Source organism: Nannobrachium achirus (genome assembly GCF_963921795.1).
Source record: "Nannobrachium achirus genome assembly, chromosome: 15".
NCBI lineage: Eukaryota > Metazoa > Chordata > Actinopteri > Myctophiformes > Myctophidae > Nannobrachium > Nannobrachium achirus.
Genome location: NC_137822.1, coordinates 46,658,953 through 46,681,073, shown reverse-complemented (window position 1 = coordinate 46,681,073; position 22,121 = coordinate 46,658,953). Strand labels below are relative to the sequence as shown.

Here is a 22,121-nt window from a genome sequence, read left to right as displayed (position 1 = left end):
TGGTGAGCAGGTTGGTGCCTTGCATGGTTTCCTCTGCCATCGGTGTATGAATGTGTGTGTGTGAATGGGTGAATTTAATGCACATAATCTATGGCAGGGGTTTATTTGAACACTTAAACAATATTTGGTATCATTTTTTTCAGTACGTTTTGACCAAAATGGCTATTATCTCAACGTTTTCCTCGCAACATAATCACTAAAATATCGTCACTGTCAGGCAGAAACCTCATATCTCCAAGTTTCAAATGTGTAGGTCTTTTAGGTAAAGCAAAGCCCTGCTTCATCATACAAGACTGTTGCACAAAACTAGTGAAAACAGCCGATCTACAAGCACCTTGTGTGCTTGTAGATCTGCTGTTTTCACTAGTTTAGTACATTTTATAGATGATAAATACAAAACAAACGGTTTTGGACATACAAGGTTTCCACCCGACAACGACGATATGCTATACATATAAGGTGCTGGAAGTGAAAATTATAATGTAGGGGTGCCTCAGATTAAAAGAATATTCATGGGGTGCCCTGAGACAAAAAAGTTTGGGAACCCCTGATCTATGGAAAGCACCCTGGATAAGGCACGATATAAATGCATTTACCATTTACTTGATTTGTTCGTCCAAACAGTTGAAAATGTGCTTGACTCATCATGTGGGTCAGAATGTTTATCCTATGATGCCATGGTCCCAGAATAGAACAGAGGCCGCTAGGCCTCAGGGTTCATGTGGTCCTGTGGGGATGCTGCCGTCTCCAGGGGCAACAATGGAGCACCAAACAGATGCCCACGTCAGCGGTTTGAGCTGGAGTTGGAGCGAGTGGAAGTATGCGTGCGTACGTACAGTACGTACACGACCTCGTCTAAAACAACAGTCAGCGCTGTCATCCACTTTATTGCGCGCATCCTGTCAGAGGCCTTTTCATGTCACTGCTGCTGTGTCGGGCAGAAACCTCGCATCTCCAAGTTTTGACTTACTTCGTCATTCATACGTCAGGGGTGTCCAAACTTCTTTCAAAGGGGGCCACGTATTAAAACACCCCAGTGATGACTACATCTCCTAACACAGGGATCTTCAATAGGGGGTCCGGGACCCCTAGGGGGTCTTCAGAGTTACTACATGGGGTCCTCCAAATCTTTTTTTCTTTTTTTTTTAATATTAACCACTTGTCCTTATTCTGAGAACTTTAGACAAAAATAGCAGATCTACAAGCTCACAACGCCTCACAGTGTGAGCTTGTTGACCGGCTATTTTTGGCAAAGAGAGTGTAGAGTGGAAAAAGCGCAGACTAATTACGGAGTGAAAGCTCAAATGTATTAAGTATTGACGGTTCAAGTGGTTAAATATCTGAAAACACAAATTGACATGAATTCAAAATACACTGATGATTGTGCTGTCAAACAATGAAACTATATGGAATCTATAAAAACTTACATTATGCATATCACATTCAGATGATTTTATTTAACTATGATCATACATTCTCAATATCAATGGTCTTTTGTGTGGTGTGTGCTCTGATCCAAAACACGATTAACTCAGCCTTATTTCACATTACCAAATGTAACCACACGTACAAGGTAAAAAGTAGAATAAAATAGCCTTTCTTTGACCCCTTCAACATGAGACAACAGAGAACAAGGAATCCTGACTAATGATACTCTGGGAAAATAGTCTTTTTTGGCTGTGCTGGCGGGGCCGTTTATAATACAATTTAGGAACGAAGCCGCAGACCGTATGAAATTCATCCTCGTGCCGCAATTGGTCCCCGAGCCGCACTTGGGACACCCCTGGCCTGTACTACGTTGTCATAGAAAAACATGTTTACAGTGTAAGTGTTCGTCTGCCTGTGGGTTTTATAAATATTTAAACAATGAAAGGTATTAACTCAATATTTTGACCAAAATTAACTACATTGGAAGTTTTAGATTTAGACATACACGGTTTCCACCCTGTGAAGTTGCCCTTTCCGCTCGCTCAGCAGTTTGCCAAAAAACAGCACAGGAAAGTACAGTTCAATTCAAGGTCTGCTAATAGGATATCAAACCCAAGAGGAGCCTATGGCGTGTTTCCATTGGGGTCCTGTGTACTCAATTCATCGAAAATCGATTGTTACAAAGAAGTATGAATACAATAAAGGTCTATTGTCCCCCCTGTAAAGCATGTACATATTGTACTAGGGCCGCGCAATTAATCAAAAGCAATCAGAAAGCGTGATTTTTATGTTTCACAGTTGACACTCAAATCAATTGTAATTAGTTATTTGCTCAGCTGTTGCAGGTTGCTCTTATCTCCTCATCGTTACGTAAGGGTTTAATTAGCAGAACGTTGTAAAGGTGGTTTCCTCATCCGTCAGGCTCACAGAGGAACAATAAAAAGAACATCACACAGACAATTACATTCTATTTGACCAGAGATATGACACTCATGTTTAACCTTATTATCACTAATGCTCAGGGGCGTCACAAGGGGTAGGAAAGTGGGACTGAGTTACTGGGGCCCAAGGTGGAGGGGCCCTAGTAACTTTATCTATTGAAAAATAGCAGATATACAAGCTCACAGCGCGGCACCGAGTTTGTAGATCTGCTATTTTTGAAAAGTTTTGAAAATGTGTGAAAATCTTTGAACATATGTATTTTTTAAGCAAACATTTCTAACTCAAATTTTGCCTCTGGGGGTCCCTGGAACTAAATATTTTGAGATCGGGGTCCGTGGCCAAATACATATCATCTTGGGGGTCCTTGACATATAGGCTTCTTGCACACATTTTCACGATTTTTCAAAAATAGCAGATCTACAAGCTCACAGCGCGGCACTCGGTGCCGCGCTGTGAGCTTGTATATCTGCTATGTTTCAATGGTTAACATTCATGGGGGGCCCGCAGTGAATCCTTGTACCCAGGGCCCAGAATTTGGTGTGACGCCCCTGCTAATGCTCATAATAAGATGGCACCATTTCTGCTTCTCAATTTAGTATGAAAACCTGCAGATCATGTGCGTGCGGCCCTGCCTCTCTTAACATTCTCTGCACGTCCCTGCAGTGCATAGAACTTTCAGTGCGACATTAAATGAACTGGTCATAGTTATGTAATGCTCGTATCCTGCTTTATAAGAGGCCTTGAAAAAAGACACCTGGACAAGAGCAGCTGTAGGAGAGGACGCTTACAGTACATAATGTCACTGTTGTAACATAGAAAACCTTGTATGTCCTCTATTTATACTGTTGTCCTAATACGTGAGCTGGCCGTGTTTTTTCAATAACTTTTTTTTTCAGTGTGAAGTTACAATGGGTTTGTATAGGATGGTAGTGTCTGATAAAATAAATATCAAATATTTAAATATTGAATCAAGCTAATTACAATCTGTCCATGGGGTTCTAGTCCAGGCGTTTCAGGCAGGAATAGGGTGGAATCGTGCACTTTATGATAGAAGCATGACATTTGGCCCACAGTTAGAACATGCCCTATGGAACATTTTTGGCTATAGGGCCATCGCAGATTTGTCTTGGGAAACTTGTGGGAGCCAATCAAAGTTGGGCTCTCATAGACTTTACTATAGAGTAATACAAAACATAAATATGCTTTAAGTAGCATGTGAGGGGTCAAACTAGGTGTTTTTCGGGGTTCTGAATCCAATGCAAGCATTTGTTTTGCAGGAAAAACGGACCCCATAAATCTATGGTTTAGTGATAAGTCATCAATTTTCACAGTTTTGTGGCGGCTGTTTCTCGGAAAGGAATGTTTTTTTCATGCAAAACCAATACTTGCATTGGATTCAGAATCCCGAAAAACACCTAGTTTGACCCCTTACATGCTACTTAAAGCATATTTATTTTTTTGTATTATTGTACTATAGTAAAGTCTATGAGAGCACAACTTTAATTGGCTCCCACAAGTTTCCCCAAGACAAATCTGCGATGCCCCTATAGCCAAAAATGTTCCATAATTATGGCATGTTCTAAGAGTGCCAAATTTCATGCTTCTATCATAAAGTGCACATTTTTTGCCTGAAACGCTCTATTCCCAAAAGCCTGAATAGATGATAAAATGACCAAAGGTTTTCTTCTTTTTTTTTAAGTGGAATATCCCTTTCAGTAAACCTTTTTAATACTTTACTGGAGTATTTCCAATAGATCTACTATGTATTTTATTTATACATTTTATACATTTAGAAATGTGCAAAATGTGTACTTTTACTTGTGGTATTTAAGTATATTTTAACGCCAATACTTTTTACTTTTACTCAGGTGAATACCATACTTATACCAGTACTAGTACTATGATTGACAAGTAAATCCGGCTATATTATGTGATAAAGTAGGGAGTCAATCTGAAAAAGTTTAAATATGGAGATACAAGGTTTCTGCAGTTCTTACAATAACCAGAGCGATGCTGTTCATTTGGATATAAACTGTCTATTGCTCTGTTTGCCGTTTTGGCTTCCGTGAGACGGAACCAATAACAATTTGTTCCTGTTTAATTTGTCTCACTTTAAAACACTTCATAACACTTCCCCCGTAAACACAGCAGAGGATGATGAACACTGCAGTCTCTGGCTGTATGTAAACAGAACTTACAGTACCTCCAGCTTATGAGGAGGACCAGCATACTAGTTTAGTGACATAATGTCATAGGTTTGTTGTGACCGTCAGGTCGCAGTTACTATGAAAAGCTCCACCATCTGTCTGTCTGTCTGTCTGTCACGTCATGTCACGTCACACTTTTGCCCTATTCATATCTCTGCCACCGTTGGCCCTATCAATGCCAAACTTCACACAGACGCACTCCTTGGATGGCAAATCACAACCTCCACCCCTCATTTCTCACATGGCCCTCTTCTAGCGTCACCATCAGGCCGATTTTTACAAAACACTTTTTTGGACACTGCTCCTATAGATTTTGGCCTAAAATCACACAAAGCGGGACACAGTATCTCTAAAGTCATGACATCAACATGGATCTGTCCTATTTCCCATATTCCCTCCTGATTGGCTATGATTGCCTTCTAAAGTTTGTGTATGCGACGTGACGGTCGCTTATCTACCGATTAGGGGGTCTTACTGGTTAACTTTGTTTTCATTAACACTACACCATCTTTAAAGTGCTGTTTTACCGCCTTCAGCAGCCTACTATTGTTCTGTGTATCTTTGCTTTTTCTTATCGAGATAAGTTTGTATTATGTCGTTTTAAGTTCACTGGTTGTGTGGCTCGCATTCAGTGTTGTTCCGGGACCAGTCTACAGGTAGATTTGGTATAAACAGGTCTGTCTTAACTCATTTGCTGCCATTTAACAATACCTTCGTACTCCAATCCTGCCAAACTGTCTCCATAGACTTCCATGTAATTCATAGTGCACGGATCATGCACACCCATGCCTAGATAATGCACCACGTGTGTCCACATTGCTCACAGCTTTCAAACAAAAGAATCCGAATGGAAATCCGTTCAGGCATTCATGAGATAGCAGCCACTATGTTTTACACTGTTGTGAGCTTGGAGGTCTGCTACCTGAGTTGTATGGGGGTTGTATGGGGGTTAAACAAGCAATTTCGCGATCGCTATCATGCCTACTAACGTTTTTGGGGTCCAAAAAAAATAAAAAAATGATTTTTTTTTTTTTTTTTTTTTCAAAATGGCGGCCATTCTCGGGTTCCTCGGGCGTGGCAGGGAGGGACATCCCAAAATTCTCGGGTTCCTCGGGCTTGGCAGGGTATGAGTTAAACATGCTGTGTCTTGGTATTAACGCTGCAGAGACTGAGTGAGTGTTTGTGCTTTGACAACAAGGCTTATTGCTAGTGTTGGTAGTGTCTACTGCATTGCAACCAGGAGCTAGGCTACTGGAACTGGAGCACGGCTGCTTTGCATATAGATCAGTCTGACTCACTGGTTACTTATTAAACCACTTTCACCCTGGATGTGCTGTTTTGGGTCAAAAATAAGTTTTGAACTACATTAATGCTGACATCCCTATTTTAGGTAAGGTTTTGTTTGTAACAAAAATTACTTTTTTTTCCCCCTTCTCAAGAGCGATTAGGGTTAATGAAAAAGCTGCCAATGCTGATTATTTTGTCTAATAAGTCAACAAAGATTGTTTTGATTCTTCAGGTCTGGCCTGTCGATGGTCTGTTGTCCTAAAACGCTAACAAAGCTAATTCAATACGGTCCCATGTGAGGTTGTTTACACCAGGGTGCACCACTTCCGGCGTTGCAGCCGGGGAGAGTGTTTTTTTGCCGGTCGTTCAGTCCGAGTGCATCAAAGGGTGCGTTCGGAAATGTGCCCCGGGTGTGTTAGATAATCACCTGTGTCACGGTTGCTGAGGTTAGGGTTAGGTTTAGGCATAGTTTTACTGAGGTTACTGCACTCACTACACTGAGCACACACCCGGTGCGCATTTCCGAACGCACCCTTTGATACACTTGGACTGAACGACCTGCTAAAACACTCTCCCGTTGCAGCCGAGAGTGATCTACAAGCTCACAGCGGCTGCATCTGCGTCGCGACGTGAGCTTGTATGTCTGCTGTTCTCCGTACGTGTCCCACACATAATTCTACAGTAAATTACTGTGGAAACAGGTGGATAGCTCTGTTGATGAAGTTGAGTGTTTGCCGTCCTTTTTTATAGTCATAGCGACATGTCGTGAGCTTATAGTTTGGATATTTTCACTACTTTTGCTTGTAGATCTGCTATTTTCAGAACTTTAGTACCTTTGTGCAAAAGTTTAAATACGGAGATGTGAGGTTTAGGTTTCTTTCTCGACGACAACCAGAGTCGCAGTGCAGCTGATTTTAAAGTGATTCTGCTTCTCTTTTTGGAAGCAACGCTTCTTATTTATCAGCAGAACAAACAAACAGGAGCTCAAGAGGGTGCAAAGTCTGTGGAGTGGTTCTAATATTTACATAGTAGTACTAGTGTGTGTGTGTGTGTGTGTGTGTGTGTGTGTGTGTGTGTGTGTGCGTGTGCGTGTGTGTGTGCGTGTGCGTCTGTGCATGCTTGCATGCGCAAAAACATTTTAACAGCAGATCTACAAGCTCATAGCACCGAGTGCTGCACTATGAGCTTGTAGCTCTGCTTTCTTTATCATCTTGAAAATGTTTGCAAATCTTTGAATATATATTTTTCAAAGCAAACTTTTATAACTCAAATCTCTGCTTCTGGGGGGTCCCTGAAACAACATATTTTGAGATGGGGGTCCACGGCCAAATACAGTCATTTTGGGCGTCCTTGACATGAAAAAAGTTTGAGAACCACTGATTTAGAAGACATTTATAGAATCAGGTCAACATATTCAAATAGTTGCACAAATTGTTCAGATCTACAAGCTCACAGTGTGGCACTGTGAGCTTGTATATCTGCTATTTGTCAATAGCTAAAGCATAAAATAAAGTGGTTAAAGTGGTTCAAGTCCACACAACACAGATCTAACACAGGTCCCTTCTAGGTCTTAATGGGTTAACAGGGGGTCCTGGACCCCTAGGGGGTCCTCAGAGTTACTACATATCTGAGGCCGATTGTACAAAATGTCCTCTATTTCCTAACAGTGTTCTGAAAAACCTCAACTTTTTCATGTCAAGGACCCCCACAATTATATGTATTTGGATGTGCATCTCATAACCCATTTAGAACGGGTACACATTATTGTGTATCATTATTTTATGCTTTAACTATTGAAAAATAGCAGATATACAAGCTCACAGCGCGGCACCGAGTGCCGTGCTGCGAGCTTGTAGATCTGCTATTTTTGAAAAATCGTGAAAATTAGAATTTTGACCCGATTCTATAAGTGTCTTTTGAATCCTTCTAAGGTTTTTTTTTTTGGAAAACCCTTTGTTTCTATGTCAGCAATCTGGCCAGCCATCGTCAAAGAAAAGGTCCTTTTCATTTAAATGGAGCTCAGTTAGTCTGTTCTTGAGAGACTACTATGTCAGTGGTTCTCAAACCTTTTCATGTGAAGGACCCCCAAAATGATATTTATTTGGCCACGGACCCCTATCTCAAAATATTTAGTTCCAGGGACCACCCAGAAGCAAAATTTGAGTTAAAACCGTTTGCTTTAAAAAATACATATATTCAAAGATTTGCCATCATTTTCACGACTTTTTCAAAAAATATTTTTCAATAGCTAAAGCATTCAATAATTCTAGGCGTAAATGGGTTGAAAATATATACGTAACTATGATCATGAATGAATGATGATTATGTACATGCAGAGTCTTGTGAAGGAGGCTCACGTCAATCATTCAACAGACAGTCGTATTTCTGTTTCAAACTTCAACAGTATTTGTTGTGTAAATACAGTGAGGTCACTACATGACACACACACACACACACACACACACACACACACACACACACACACACACACACACACACACACACACACACACACACACACACACACACACACACACACACACCATGACTTCATCTGTTTTCATTGGCAACATTTAGGCTCTGATGTAGCCAGACAGCGAGTCGCGCGTTGGGACATTCTGCGCAATGAATACTTTTACTTTTTGTACTTTGAGGTACTAAAAGCAGCACTACTGTATGTAACTTATTTTAAGAAATAAACTGTAATTCTGTCCATTATGTAGGGTAGACTAGAGTATGTTGATACAATATAACTCATATGGTGGTTCTGCTCTTCTGTTGAGACATTTAGATGGTGTCAAAGGCCATGTCTCACCTAGACAGAATCTGACATGCATGTTGACCTGATGGTCAATTTATCCCCTGAGCAAGCAGGCAGGCTCTATTAGCTCAATGGTAAAACATGTCAGCACTTGAGCAGGTTAATTTAATTTAGTTTAGTTTTAGTCATAGTCTTGGTCATATTTTAGTCATCTGAAAAGTTTCAGTCTAGTTTTAGTCGACTAAATAGCATAAGATTTTAGATGACTGGAATCTACAGTTTATTATGTAGATAAAAAAGCTGAAATCTACAGTGTATTATGGGTCTCATAATGTCTGAAATATAACCGTTCTACAAGCTCACAACGTGTTGCAGCGAGCTTGTAGATCTGCTGTTATCAGAGCGCAACAACCATACAATGACTTGTCTTTTAGTTCTACTGAATCTCTTCCCCACGAGCATTTTTGTGTAGTTTTTATTTGTTGACAAACTTGTCTTAGTTTTAGTCGTTGTAGCTTAGTTCTTAATTTGTTTTATATTTAGCTTTCGTCAGTGAAAAAATGTAGTCGACAAACTTTTTCGTCATAGGTTTAGTCAACAAAACAACTTTTTAATTATTTTTTTTAGACATTTTAATGATTTTGATTTCAGTCAGTGGGGGCATGCGTTCAAATTGCTGAATATGTATTTTTAGGCACAAACTCATTTCCAAGATGCACCGCAATCTTTCATGTTCAGATGTGACTTATGGGGGCTCGTAGTGTTACTATAAATAGTAATAAAGAAAATCGCTGACTTGAACCCTTGTTGTAAATGAACAAAGTTGTCCTTTAACACTGGCTAAAAGCGGGGGCAGAAGTCTCACAGTGCAGCGTTTAAATAGAAGATGGTTGGCACTTCTTCCACCAGAAGGTACAAACTACGGACACACTGATATCAGTGTCTGATATCAATGTCTCTCAGTGTCATTAAATGTACATTAACCACATTGTGTAGCAGTGATCATGGGATGTGGCCAGGCTATGTGTTTAAGGTTGTATTCATCACATGACTTTCTACTTATATCTCAAGATGCTGTAATGTTTCTTTATCTCATACCATTATTACACAATACCAGCTATTGTAAGTGTTTACATCTCTCTCTCTCTTTGGCTGTTGGTAGTGTGTTTTGGGTGGTGTGTGTGTTTTCCCACTTCAGGGTTCTGTATCTTCACCCTGATGGAATGAGGTGGAAGTAGTGATACAGGGGATGATTATGTAAGGGATAACATCTCGCTCAGTGGTCATTATGGAGTGATAGGAGCCAAACAGGTTGATATGCCACCGACTCTGAGCCGTTGATTAGGCAGCGGTCCGTTATAGAGCGGAGCGGTCATTATTCACCTAATAATTCACCGCTGATTTCAGCGCTTGACCAATCAGAATCAAGCATTCAACCAAGCCGGGTAATAATGTAATTTATTTTGAAAGTATTAAGCGTGTGATGGCCTCATTGTTCAAATATACAGTATAACAAGTGTGGGTGTGGGAAGTCCGGTGATCTTGGAAGCAATACGGGTGACACTGTAAAGTGTGTTTCTGTTAGGCATGGACAGTATGTGATTGTTTGGTGTGAGGCATCGCTCTTCCTGTTTCTGTATCATCATATTTCTTCCCATATAGCGGTGAACAGGGTTGACTGTGTGTTTATTTTGCATACATTACATCTGCAATGCAAATGTTTGCACACCCAGTAGGTCTCACGCACGCACGCACGCACGCACGCACGCACGCACGCACGCACACACACACACACACACACACACACACACACACACACACACACACACACACACACACACACACACACACACACACACACACACACACACACACACACACACACACAGTATGTCTCTCACACATGTTGTATTGTGTACAGAGATGATTTGCGGCCATTCAGTGGCCATTCATTCAGTGTCATTGAGACACTACTGGTGGAAATGAGTGGTGGAAATGTCAATACCACCATGTAGAAATACAACCATAAACAAGACACTAGTTAGTCACAGTTAACCATTAAAACATAGCAGATATACAAGCACCCAGCTCAGCACCGAGTGCCACCTTGCGAGATTGTAAATCTGCTACTTTTGAAAAATGGTGAAAATTTGTGCAAGTCTTTGAATATTTTGAATCTATTCGGTCTAAGGTTTTTGAAAAACACATGTTTCTGTCAGTGGTTCTCAAACTTTTTCATGTCACGGATGCCCAAAATGACATGTATTTGGCCACCGACCCCCAGAATCAAAGATTTTAGTTACAAATGTTCATAGATTGGAACACATTTTCAAAAGTTTCAAAAAAATAGCAGATCTACAAGCTTGCAGCGTGCCACTCGTTGCTGCGCTGTGAGCTTGTAGATCTGCTATTTTTTATAGTTAAAGTATAAAATAATGGTTAAAGTGATTAAAGTCTAGAGAGACATGAATGCGTTTCAGGTCTTAAGACAACGTTGAACTTTGATAGCACTGGTGATTGTACAGCAAAGAATAAATACGTAGATATAGCAGATACAGAAACATTGTTCAAGGTTCGAGGTTGCACTTTATTGTTACATCTTGTGTACAGGTATATAAGAGTAAAAGTTATTTTGTTTTGTCTTGCTTCTATCAGACAATGCAGCAGCATTATATAATGACAACAGAATAATGGTAAAACATGTAATAAAGATTTAAATAAAAGAGTTCAAAAAATAATACAATACAGCATCATCAAATGTACAGCATCATCAAATATACATGTGCCTATCTATGTGAGCTTGTAGATCGCCTACAGTATTTCCACTATGTTGTAATACTTGCTGAGTTTAAATTAAGATTAAATATGGCCTATTATGATTTGTATGGGCTGTAGTCTCTGTTTTGGCTCTTTTGAAAAACAGGCCCTTTAGTTTACACAAAATTGTTAGCACTCAGTAGCAGCACAGCTGGGTTGAACATGTGAGAGAGTGTGAGAAGCGAGCAGCGCTGGTTGTTGTGATAAACTCCATCCATGCAAGTCTCTGGAGACTAGAATGAACCCTAGTCTGTTCAGGAGGTCATGAAACCATGTTAACAACGTCCACTCTATTCCACTGAGAAACATCTGCATTCCAGAGCAAAGCCATGCAAGTTCCCTCCATGTTCTGTTACCCCAGTACACTTTTGAGGTTACTGGACTCTGGAGTAAAACTTGTACTTCTACTCCACTACATGTCAGGGGCAAATATTGAACTTCTACTCCGCTGCATTTATTTGAATACTTTAGTGACTACCCATTTTTAAGTTTATTAGTCGACTAATATCTGGCTAAATGACAACTGCACCACCCGTCTAGAAATTGACTTTTAACGGTTGACTTTTAACGGTCTTTTTTCCCAGCTGAAAATGGCCAGATCAGCTGTTTTTATTGTTCCCTCAAACATATTGATGCTAGGGTTTAAGTGGGTCATAAAAATAATAATTACAAAAAAGTTCCTATCACACAAAGATTTGGCTGTAGTAACTCTGAGGAGCCCCTAGGGGTCCCGGACCCCCTGTTGAAGACCCCTGCAAATAAGACAATTTTGCTATTCATGAATCTTCAGGGCATGATCTGAAGATGTACTGAACATGAACTGAACAAACTCATCAAAGATCATTCTGTACCGTTCTATAGGATTAGGGATGGGGTTTAATCAGATGACCACAATGGAAACAACTTCCCAGGACTTTTTTGGGTGATTCTTGTTTAGAATTATCAGTACTTCTGTGCATTTTAAACAATTGACCAAGAATTCAATCAATCAATCAATCAATCAATCAAACTCAATCTCACTAATATAAATCATCATCATTGCCATTTTACTAACTTGAATGGAACAACAATTTAATTCAGCTGTATGTAATACAGTTGATTCTGCCATTAAATGTCTGACCTTTTGTCCAAGTAATCCTGTTAGAAATAAGAATATCATTGATATACTGTGTGTTTATTTCCTTATTTGGTCATGAATAGTAGCTTGAGATGGCTTGAGTGAATGGCACTGGGGAGCCCTCTTGTGGCCTTAACATGTAATATCAAAATGGAAAGCTAGAATAGCAGATATACAAGCTCTCAGCATGGCACGAGTGCCTTCTAACAGTTCTAAGGTTTTTTGAAAAACATGTTTCTATGTCAGTGGTTCTCAAACATGTTTCATGTCAAGAACACCCTAGAATTATATTTACAGTATTTGGGCCACCGACCCTCATCTCAAAATATTTTGTATTAGGGACCCCCCGCCCCAGAAGCAAATATTTGAGTTACAGATGTTCACTTTAAAAAAAAAGATTTGCACACATTTTCATGATTAAAAAAAGCTCATGAGCTGGTAAATCTGCTATTTTTTTTTATAATAAATTGATTTTAAATTGACTGAAAAGTCAATTAAAAACATGAAAACTTCAGTATCGTTGTGTGTGTTGGATGATCATTTGTCTTTTCCGTTCAACTTTGTATGCTATAGTTACCGTTGCCATTTTTGCATCAGACAATGTTTTATGTGGTATGGGAATGTGGTTATTGTTATCTAATTTGCTCCAGTGTTAAACAACACAGCACATTGGGGAACAGTTTTAAGCTATCATATATCTGTCAGTGCTCAGGTGATCTTTGTGATGATGGAGAAGAGGTTAACAGTGTGAAATATCAGGGGTGATTGTTTCTAAATGTAGTTGCTTATAAGATAAGATAAGAAAGCCTTGACATGAAATGGAAATTTGTCTTTTGGCACGCAGTCAGTCAGTCAGTCAGTCAGTTTAAACTTAAAACATAAAACAACAATAAAACATCCATAGAAAACACAAATGCACTACAATCTATATAAAATGCATCCCATGACATAGCAGCAGAGCTCAAGGGGGCTGTAAGGGGTTGGAACTATTTCAAATAATGTTCTTATTTAATATTTCCACTGCAGTTTGACACAAATGATGTCTTGTAAGCCTTCTTTTTTTTGTTAGCTAGAGGTACTTTAAGCCTCCTGCCTGCTGGTAAAACAGCTCAAATGAGAGGCAAAGAGGTTGTGTAGAGTCATTGTAAATCTGAATTGCCTTTTTGATTATGGTGCGGTAACTGCGGTTGTACTGTATATGTCCTGACGTTTTTGGGGCTTTTGCTTCCTAATGTTGTTTAAAGCAGTGGTTCTCAAAGATCTTCATGAGCAAGTTAATTATATTTTTGTCCACAGACCCCCTATCTGAACATTGTTTTGTGTCACTCCCCTTTATAAGATAGTGAATATTTGTGGAAACAATCTTTCACTAAATTTTCCGGTTGATCTTGTGCTGTGACTAATAGGCATATTGTTGTGTGTGCTTGCAGTTGGACAGCAGTGTGTACATGAAGAGCAGTAACCCAGAGCTGGGTCATTATATTGTTGTGTCTTACAGTTAGACAGCAGTAACCCAGAGCTGGGTCATTAATACATATTGTTGTGTCTTACAGTTAGACAGCAGTAACCCAGAGCTGGGTCATTAATACATATTGTTGTGTCTTACAGTTAGACAGCAGTAACCCAGAGCTGGGTCATTAATACATATTGTTGTGTCTTACAGTTAGACAGCAGTAACCCAGAGCTGGGTCATTAATACATATTGTTGTGTCTTACAGTTAGACAGCAGTAACCAGAGCTGGGTCATTAATACATATTGTTGTGTCTTACAGTTAGACAGCAGTAACCAGAGCTGGGTCATTAATACATATTGTTGTGTCTTACAGTTAGACAGCAGTAACCCAGAGCTGGGTCATTAATACATATTGTTGTATCTTACAGTTGAACAGCAGTGTGTACACGAAGAGCAGTAACCCAGAGCTGGGTCATTCATACATATTGTTATGTCTCTTACAGTTAGACAGCAGTAACCCATAGCTGGGTCATTAATACATAGTGTTGTCTCTTACAGTTAGACAGCAGTAACCCAGAGCTGGGTCATTAATACATATTGTTGTCTCTCTTATTGGACAGCAGTAACCCAGAGCTGGGTCATTAATACATATTGTTATGTCTCTTACAGTTAGACAGCAGTAACCCATAGCTGGGTCATTAATACATATTGTTGTCTCTTACAGTTAGACAGCAGTAACCCAGAGCTGGGTCATTAATACATATTGTTGTCTCTCTTATTGGACAGCAGTAACCCAGAGCTGGGTCATTAATACATATTGTTGTCTCTTACAGTTAGACAGCAGTAACCCATAGCTGGGTCATTAATACATATTGTTGTCTCTTACAGTTAGACAGCAGTAACCCAGAGCTGGGTCATTAATTGCGACCGTCAGGGAGCAGTTTACTATGAAAACCTCCACCGGCCGTCCGTCCGTCCGTCCGTCCGTCCGTCCGTCACACGTCACACGTCACACCTTTGCCCTGCTCATATCTCCGCATCAGTATGACATCACACCACATGTGTACACAAACCTTTGTGTACGTTGCTGTGGCAACAGTCTGTTGTTGCTGGTCTGTTAGTGTACGTTAGCAACCACCTTAGCAACCATGGTTTTACCCTAGCAACCAACTGTTTACCCTAGCAACCAACTGTTTACCATAGCAACCATGTTTTTTTACCCTAGCAACCAACTGTTTACCATAGCAACCAGATACGCAGAGCAGGGATCTCCATATATGGGCATAAACAGGTGACATCACACTGATGTCAGATACTCAGAGCAGGGATTTCTCCATAATATATGGGCATAAAAGGGATTCTGTTAGGGATCTCCATATATGGGCATAAAAGGGATTCTGTTGTTTAAAGCAGTGGTTCTCAAAGATCTTCATGAGCAAGTTAATTATATTTTTGTCCACAGACCCCCTATCTGAACATTGTTTTGTGTCACTCCCCTTTATAAGATAGTGAATATTTGTGGAAACAATCTTTCACTAAATTTTCCGGTTGATCTTGTGCTGTGACTAATAGGCATATTGTTGTGTGTGCTTGCAGTTGGACAGCAGTGTGTATATGAAGAGCAGTAACCCAGAGCTGGGTCATTATATTGTTGTGTCTTACAGTTAGACAGCAGTAACCCAGAGCTGGGTCATTAATACATATTGTTGTGTCTTACAGTTAGACAGCAGTAACCCAGAGCTGGGTCATTAATACATATTGTTGTGTCATACAGTTAGACAGCAGTAACCCAGAGCTGGGTCATTAATACATATTGTTGTGTCTTACAGTTAGACAGCAGTAACCCAGAGCTGGGTCATTAATACATATTGTTGTGTCTTACAGTTAGACAGCAGTAACCAGAGCTGGGTCATTAATACATATTGTTGTGTCTTACAGTTAGACAGCAGTAACCCAGAGCTGGGTCATTAATACATATTGTTGTGTCTTACAGTTGGACAGCAGTAACCAGAGCTGGGTCATTAATACATATTGTTGTGTCTTACAGTTAGACAGCAGTAACCCAGAGCTGGGTCATTAATACATATTGTTGTATCTTACAGTTGAACAGCAGTGTGTACACGAAGAGCAGTAACCCAGAGCTGGGTCATTCATACATATTGTTATGTCTCTTACAGTTAGACAGCAGTAACCCATAGCTGGGTCATTAATACATAGTGTTGTCTCTTACAGTTAGACAGCAGTAACCCAGAGCTGGGTCATTAATACATATTGTTGTCTCTCTTATTGGACAGCAGTAACCCAGAGCTGGGTCATTAATACATATTGTTATGTCTCTTACAGTTAGACAGCAGTAACCCATAGCTGGGTCATTGATACATATTGTTGTCTCTTACAGTTAGACAGCAGTAACCCAGAGCTGGGTCATTAATACATATTGTTGTCTCTCTTATTGGACAGCAGTAACCCAGAGCTGGGTCATTAATACAAATTGTTGTCTCTTACAGTTAGACAGCAGTAACCCATAGCTGGGTCATTAATACATATTGTTGTCTCTTACAGTTAGACAGCAGTAACCCAGAGCTGGGTCATTAATTGCGACCGTCAGGGAGCAGTTTACTATGAAAACCTCCACCGGCCGTCCGTCCGTCCGTCCGTCCGTCCGTCACACGTCACACGTCACACCTTTGTTTGTGTACGGTGTGATGTCATATATCTTCAGTATGACATCACACCACATGTGTACACAAACCTTTGTGTACGTTGCTGTGGCAACAGTCTGTTGTTGCTGGTCTGTTAGTGTACGTTAGCAACCACCTTAGCAACCATGGTTTTACCCTAGCAACCAACTGTTTACCATAGCAACCATGTTTTTTTACCCTAGCAACCAACTGGGCATAAAAGGGATTCTGTTAGGGATCTCCATATATGGGCATAAAAGGGATTCTGTTAGGGATCTCCATATATGGGCATAAAAGGGATTCTGTTAGGGATCTCCATATATGGGCATAAAAGGGATTCTGTTAGCTGTTAGTGATCTCCATATATGGGCATAAAAGGGATGCTGTTAGGGATCTCCATATATGGGCATAAAAGGGATTCTGTTAGGGATCTCCATATATGGGCATGAAAGGGATTATGTTAGGGATCTCCATATATGGGCATAAAAGGGATTGTATCCCAGATGATGCCCTGTACTTGGGATTTGTTGATGTAAATGGTCACATAGAGTGTAATAATTGGTAAAACAAACTTTTGGCCTATTTGTGGAGATAAGCGACCAACGGTCGCTTATCTCCCGATTAGGGAGTCTTACTGGTTGCGACCGTCAGGGAGCAGTTTACTATGAAAACCTCCACCGGCCGTCCGTCCGTCCGTCCGTCCGTCCGTCCGTCACACGTCACACCTTTGCCCTGCTCATATCTCCGCATCAGTATGACATCACACCACATGTGTACACAAACCTTTGTGTACGTTGCTGTGGCAACAGTCTGTTGTTGCTGGTCTGTTAGTGTACGTTAGCAACCACCTTAGCAACCATTGTTTTACCCTAGCAACCAACTGTTTACCCTAGCAACCAACTGTTTACCATAGCAACCATGTTTTTTTACCCTAGCAACCAACTGTTTACCATAGCAACCAGATACGCAGAGCAGGGATCTCCATATATGGGCATAAACAGGTGACATCACACTGATGTCAGATACTCAGAGCAGGGATTTCTCCATAATATATGGGCATAAAAGGGATTATGTTAGGGATCTCCATATATGGGCATAAAAGGGATTCTGTTAGGGATCTCCATATATGGGCATACAAGGGATTCTGTTAGAGATCTCCATATATGGGCATAAAAGGGATTCTGTTAGGGATCTCCATATATGGGCATAAAAGGGATTCTGTTAGGATCTCCATATATGGGCATAAAAGGGATTCTGTTAGGGATCTCCATATATGGGCATAAAAGGGATTCTGTTAGGGATCTCCATATATGGGCATAAAAGGGATTCTGTTAGCTGTTAGTGATCTCCATATATGGGCATAAAAGGGATGCTGTTAGGATCTCCATATATGGGCATAAAGGGATTCTGTTAGGGATCTCCATATATGGGCATGAAAGGGATTCTGTTAGGGATATCCATATATGGGCATAAAAGGGATTGTATCCCAGATGATGCCCTGTTAGGAGATCCACACTAACAGAATCCATATATGGTCCTACCGACAGCTGCTATAAGCCAACCCTGGCGATAAGGTCTGAGTCGAAGAAATGCTTCTTTCCTGGCAAGAATTGCCCCTTTATACTGTAGGGCTTGTTTGTGTATTGTATGACATCACGCCACATCATCGGCTGAGGACTGTGTGATGTCATCATATCTCCATATATGGAGACATAAGTTGCTCATGCCCAAATATGGGTTGGTGAGGTCAGACTTAGTGTGATGCGTAGGTTATCTCCATATATGGAGATTCAACTTCAATGAGTAACCATGGCAAACTGTCAACTGCCCGTATGTCTTGATAATTGGTAAAACAAACTTTTGGCCTATTTGTGGAGATAAGCGACCAACGGTCGCTTATCTGCCGATTAGGGAGTCTTACTGGTACATATTGTTGTGTCTCTTACAGTTAGACAGCAGTAACCCAGAGCTGGGTCATTAATACATATTGTTGTGTCTCTTACAGTTAGACAGCAGTAACCCAGAGCTGGGTCATTAATACATATTGTTGTCTCTTACAGTTAGACAGCAGTAACCCAGAGCTGGGTCATTAATACATATTGTTGTCTCTTACAGTTAGACAGTAGTAACCCAGAGCTGGGTCATTAATACATATTGTTGTATCTTACAGTTAGACAGCAGTAACCCAGAGCTGGGTCATTAATACATATTGTTGTGTCTCTTACAGTTAGACAGCAGTAACCCAGAGCTGGGTCATTAATACATATTGTTGTGTCTTACAGTTAGACAGCAGTAACACAGAGCTGGGTCATTAATACATATTGTTGTGTCTCTTACAGTTAGACAGCAGTAACACAGAGCTGGGTCATTAATTGCGACCGTCAGGGAGCAGTTTACTATGAAAACCTCCACCGGCCGTCCGTCCGTCGGTCGGTCACACGTCACACGTCACACCTTTGCCCTGCTCATATCTCCGCATCAGTATATAGGGCTTGTTTGTTTATTGCAACCGTAAGGTCGCAGTTTAGTTGCGACCGTAAGGTCGCAGTTTAGTATGAAAACCTCCACCGGCCGTCCGTCGGTCACACGTGCGGTCGACCGCACGTCACACGTGCGGTCGACGTGTGATGAGGTCACGATGAGTCATCTATGCCCAAATATAGATTTCTAGGTCAGATGGCCCATAGAGTTTGTGATGTCAAACCTAGCAACCCAATATAAACAAACCTGATGTCAGACCTGAAGTATCCTTTTATACCCATATATGGAGATACAGAGATCTCCATATATGGGCATATTAGAAAGCCCATATATGGGCATATACGGATGACATCAGGGATATCCATATATGGGCATAAAAGGGACAAGGGCTTACAGTTAAGAGATCTCCATATATGGGCATATCAGAAAGCCCATATATGTTCATATACTGATGACATCAGGAATATCCATATATGGGCATAAAAGGGACAAGGTCTTACAGTTAACACCTTCTAAGCCTGGCCGTACTCCCTCGGACTTCCTACTGGGTCCCATCAGCCACGCCGTCTATTCCCGGACTTTTGATATAAATTATAATAAAAAAAAAAAAAACATCGGAAATTCTTCTCTGTGTCTTTTTGGAGCGATCTGAAAGGGTTAATATGCTCTGACAGTCATTTTCTGGTGCTGGGTGTGATACTCCTAATATCCAGCAGGCCACGCCGTTGACTCACATTCTGGATGGATGGCTGGCCAGGAGGAGCCTCATCCTCTCCCCAGTGTTGAAACTCAGCAAGAAGCTCAAACAAGATGGCTGGTCTTTGTCTCTGTTCGTGGATCGCGGTTTCAATCACGTTCGGGCGCCGCTTCTCTATCGCTCCTTTCCCTGCTTCGCCGCACGTAAACGAATGGAATTGATCTCCCCTCCGCCTCGCCAAAGTAAGATCGCCGACCTCTGCAGGATGAATATGTACGCTGTGTCGAGCACTCCAGTACGTGTTGTTATCATGTGGGCTTTGTTTTTTTAAAACATGTTTGTAAATAAATGGCTTATTTCTTCGGCGCTACCTCTGTTCAGAGGGTTCTGCCGCGGCTTGCAACGTGTTAAGAGATGTCCATATATGGGCATAAATGAACAAGGACTGACAAACACTGAGATCTCCATATAACCTATGGGAATATAAGGGACGAGGACTGTCAGCTTGTAGACCTATTTTCTAAATATTGTTGTACATTAAAAACTTGAAATGGGTCGTTCTGCATAGTACTTGGGATTTGTTGATGTAAATGTTCACATAGAGTGTAATAATTGGTAAAACAAACTTTTGGCCTATTTGTGGAGATAAGCGACCAACGGTCGCTTATCTCCCGATTAGGGAGTCTTACTGGTTGTATGACATCACGCCACATCATCAGCTGTGGACTCTGTGATGTCATCGTATCGCATCAGTATATAGGGCTTGTTTGTTTATTGTATGACATCACGCCACATCATCAGCTGTGGACTCTGTGATGTCATCGTATCTCCATATATGGCCATCTCCGTATATGGAGATATAAGTCGTCCATGCCCAAGTATGGGCTGGTGAGGTCAGACTTTGTGTGATGCGTAGGTTATCTCCATATATGGAGATTCAACATTCCAGGCAATGCTCTCTTCCCTGGTGAGAATTGCCCCTTTATTGCGACCGTCAGGGAGCAGTTTACTATGAAAACCTCCACCGGCCGTCCGTCCGTCCGTCCGTCACACGTCACACCTTTGTTTGTGTACGGTGTGATGTCATATATCTTCAGTATGACATCACACCACATGTGTACACAAACCTTTGTGTACGTTGCTGTGGCAACAGTCTGTTGTTGCTGGTCTGTTAGTGTACGTTAGCAACCACCTTAGCAACCATGGTTTTACCCTAGCAACCAACTGTTTACCCTAGCAACCAACTGTTTACCATAGCAACCATGTTTTTTTACCCTAGCAACCAACTGTTTACCATAGCAACCAGATACGCAGAGCAGGGATCTCCATATATGGGCATAAACAGGTGACATCACACTGATGTCAGATACTCAGAGCAGGGATTTCTCCATAATATATGGGCATAAAAGGGATTCTGTTAGGGATCTCCATATATGGGCATAAAAGGGATTCTGTTAGGGATCTCCATATATGGGCATACAAGGGATTCTGTTAGGGATCTCCATATATGGGCATAAAAGCGATTCTGTTAGGGATCTCCATATATGGGCATAAAAGGGATTCTGTTAGGGATCTCCATATATGGGCATAAAAGGGATTCTGTTAGGGATCTCCATATATGGGCATAAAAGGGATTCTGTTAGGGATCTCCATATATGGGCATAAAAGGGATTCTGTTAGCTGTTAGCGATCTCCATATATGGGCATAAAAGGGATGCTGTTAGGGATCTCCATATATGGGCATAAAAGGGATTCTGTTAAGGATCTCCATATATGGGCATAAAAGGGATTCTGTTAGGGATCTCCATATATGGGCATAAAAGGGATTCTGTTAGGTGTTAGCGATCTCCATATATGGGCATAAAAGGGATGCTGTTAGGGATCTCCATATATGGGCATAAAAGGGATTCTGTTAAGGATCTCCATATATGGGCATGAAAGGGATTCTGTTAGGGATCTCCATATATGGGCATAAAAGGGATTGTATCCCAGATGATGCCCTGTTAGGAGATCCACACTAACAGAATCCATATATGGTCCTACCGACAGCTGCTATAAGCCAACCCTGGCGATAAGGTCTGAGTCGAAGAAATGCTTCTTTCCTGGCAAGAATTGCCCCTTTATACTGTAGGGCTCGTTTGTGTATTGTATGACATCACGCCACATCATCGGCTGAGGACTGTGTGTTGTCATCATATCTCCATATATGGAGACATAAGTTGCTCATGCCCAAATATGGGCTGGTGAGGT

General features: G+C 41.0%; 1 protein-coding gene across 2 annotated transcripts in view; it reads left to right on the top strand.

The window, feature by feature from the left end:
• The window catches only part of mast4 (microtubule associated serine/threonine kinase family member 4), a 184,276-nt gene that overhangs the window by 27,192 nt on the left and 134,963 nt on the right, over window positions 1-22,121 (top strand). The window contains exon 1 of one of the 2 annotated variants that reach the window (XM_080743789.1): window positions 9,482-9,537. The exons of the other annotated variant lie outside the window; for it this stretch is intronic. The gene's annotated coding sequence lies outside the window, so the exon portion shown is untranslated. Of the gene's footprint in view, window positions 1-9,481; window positions 9,538-22,121 lie in introns of those variants that run through there. 2 annotated transcript variants of the gene reach the window in all.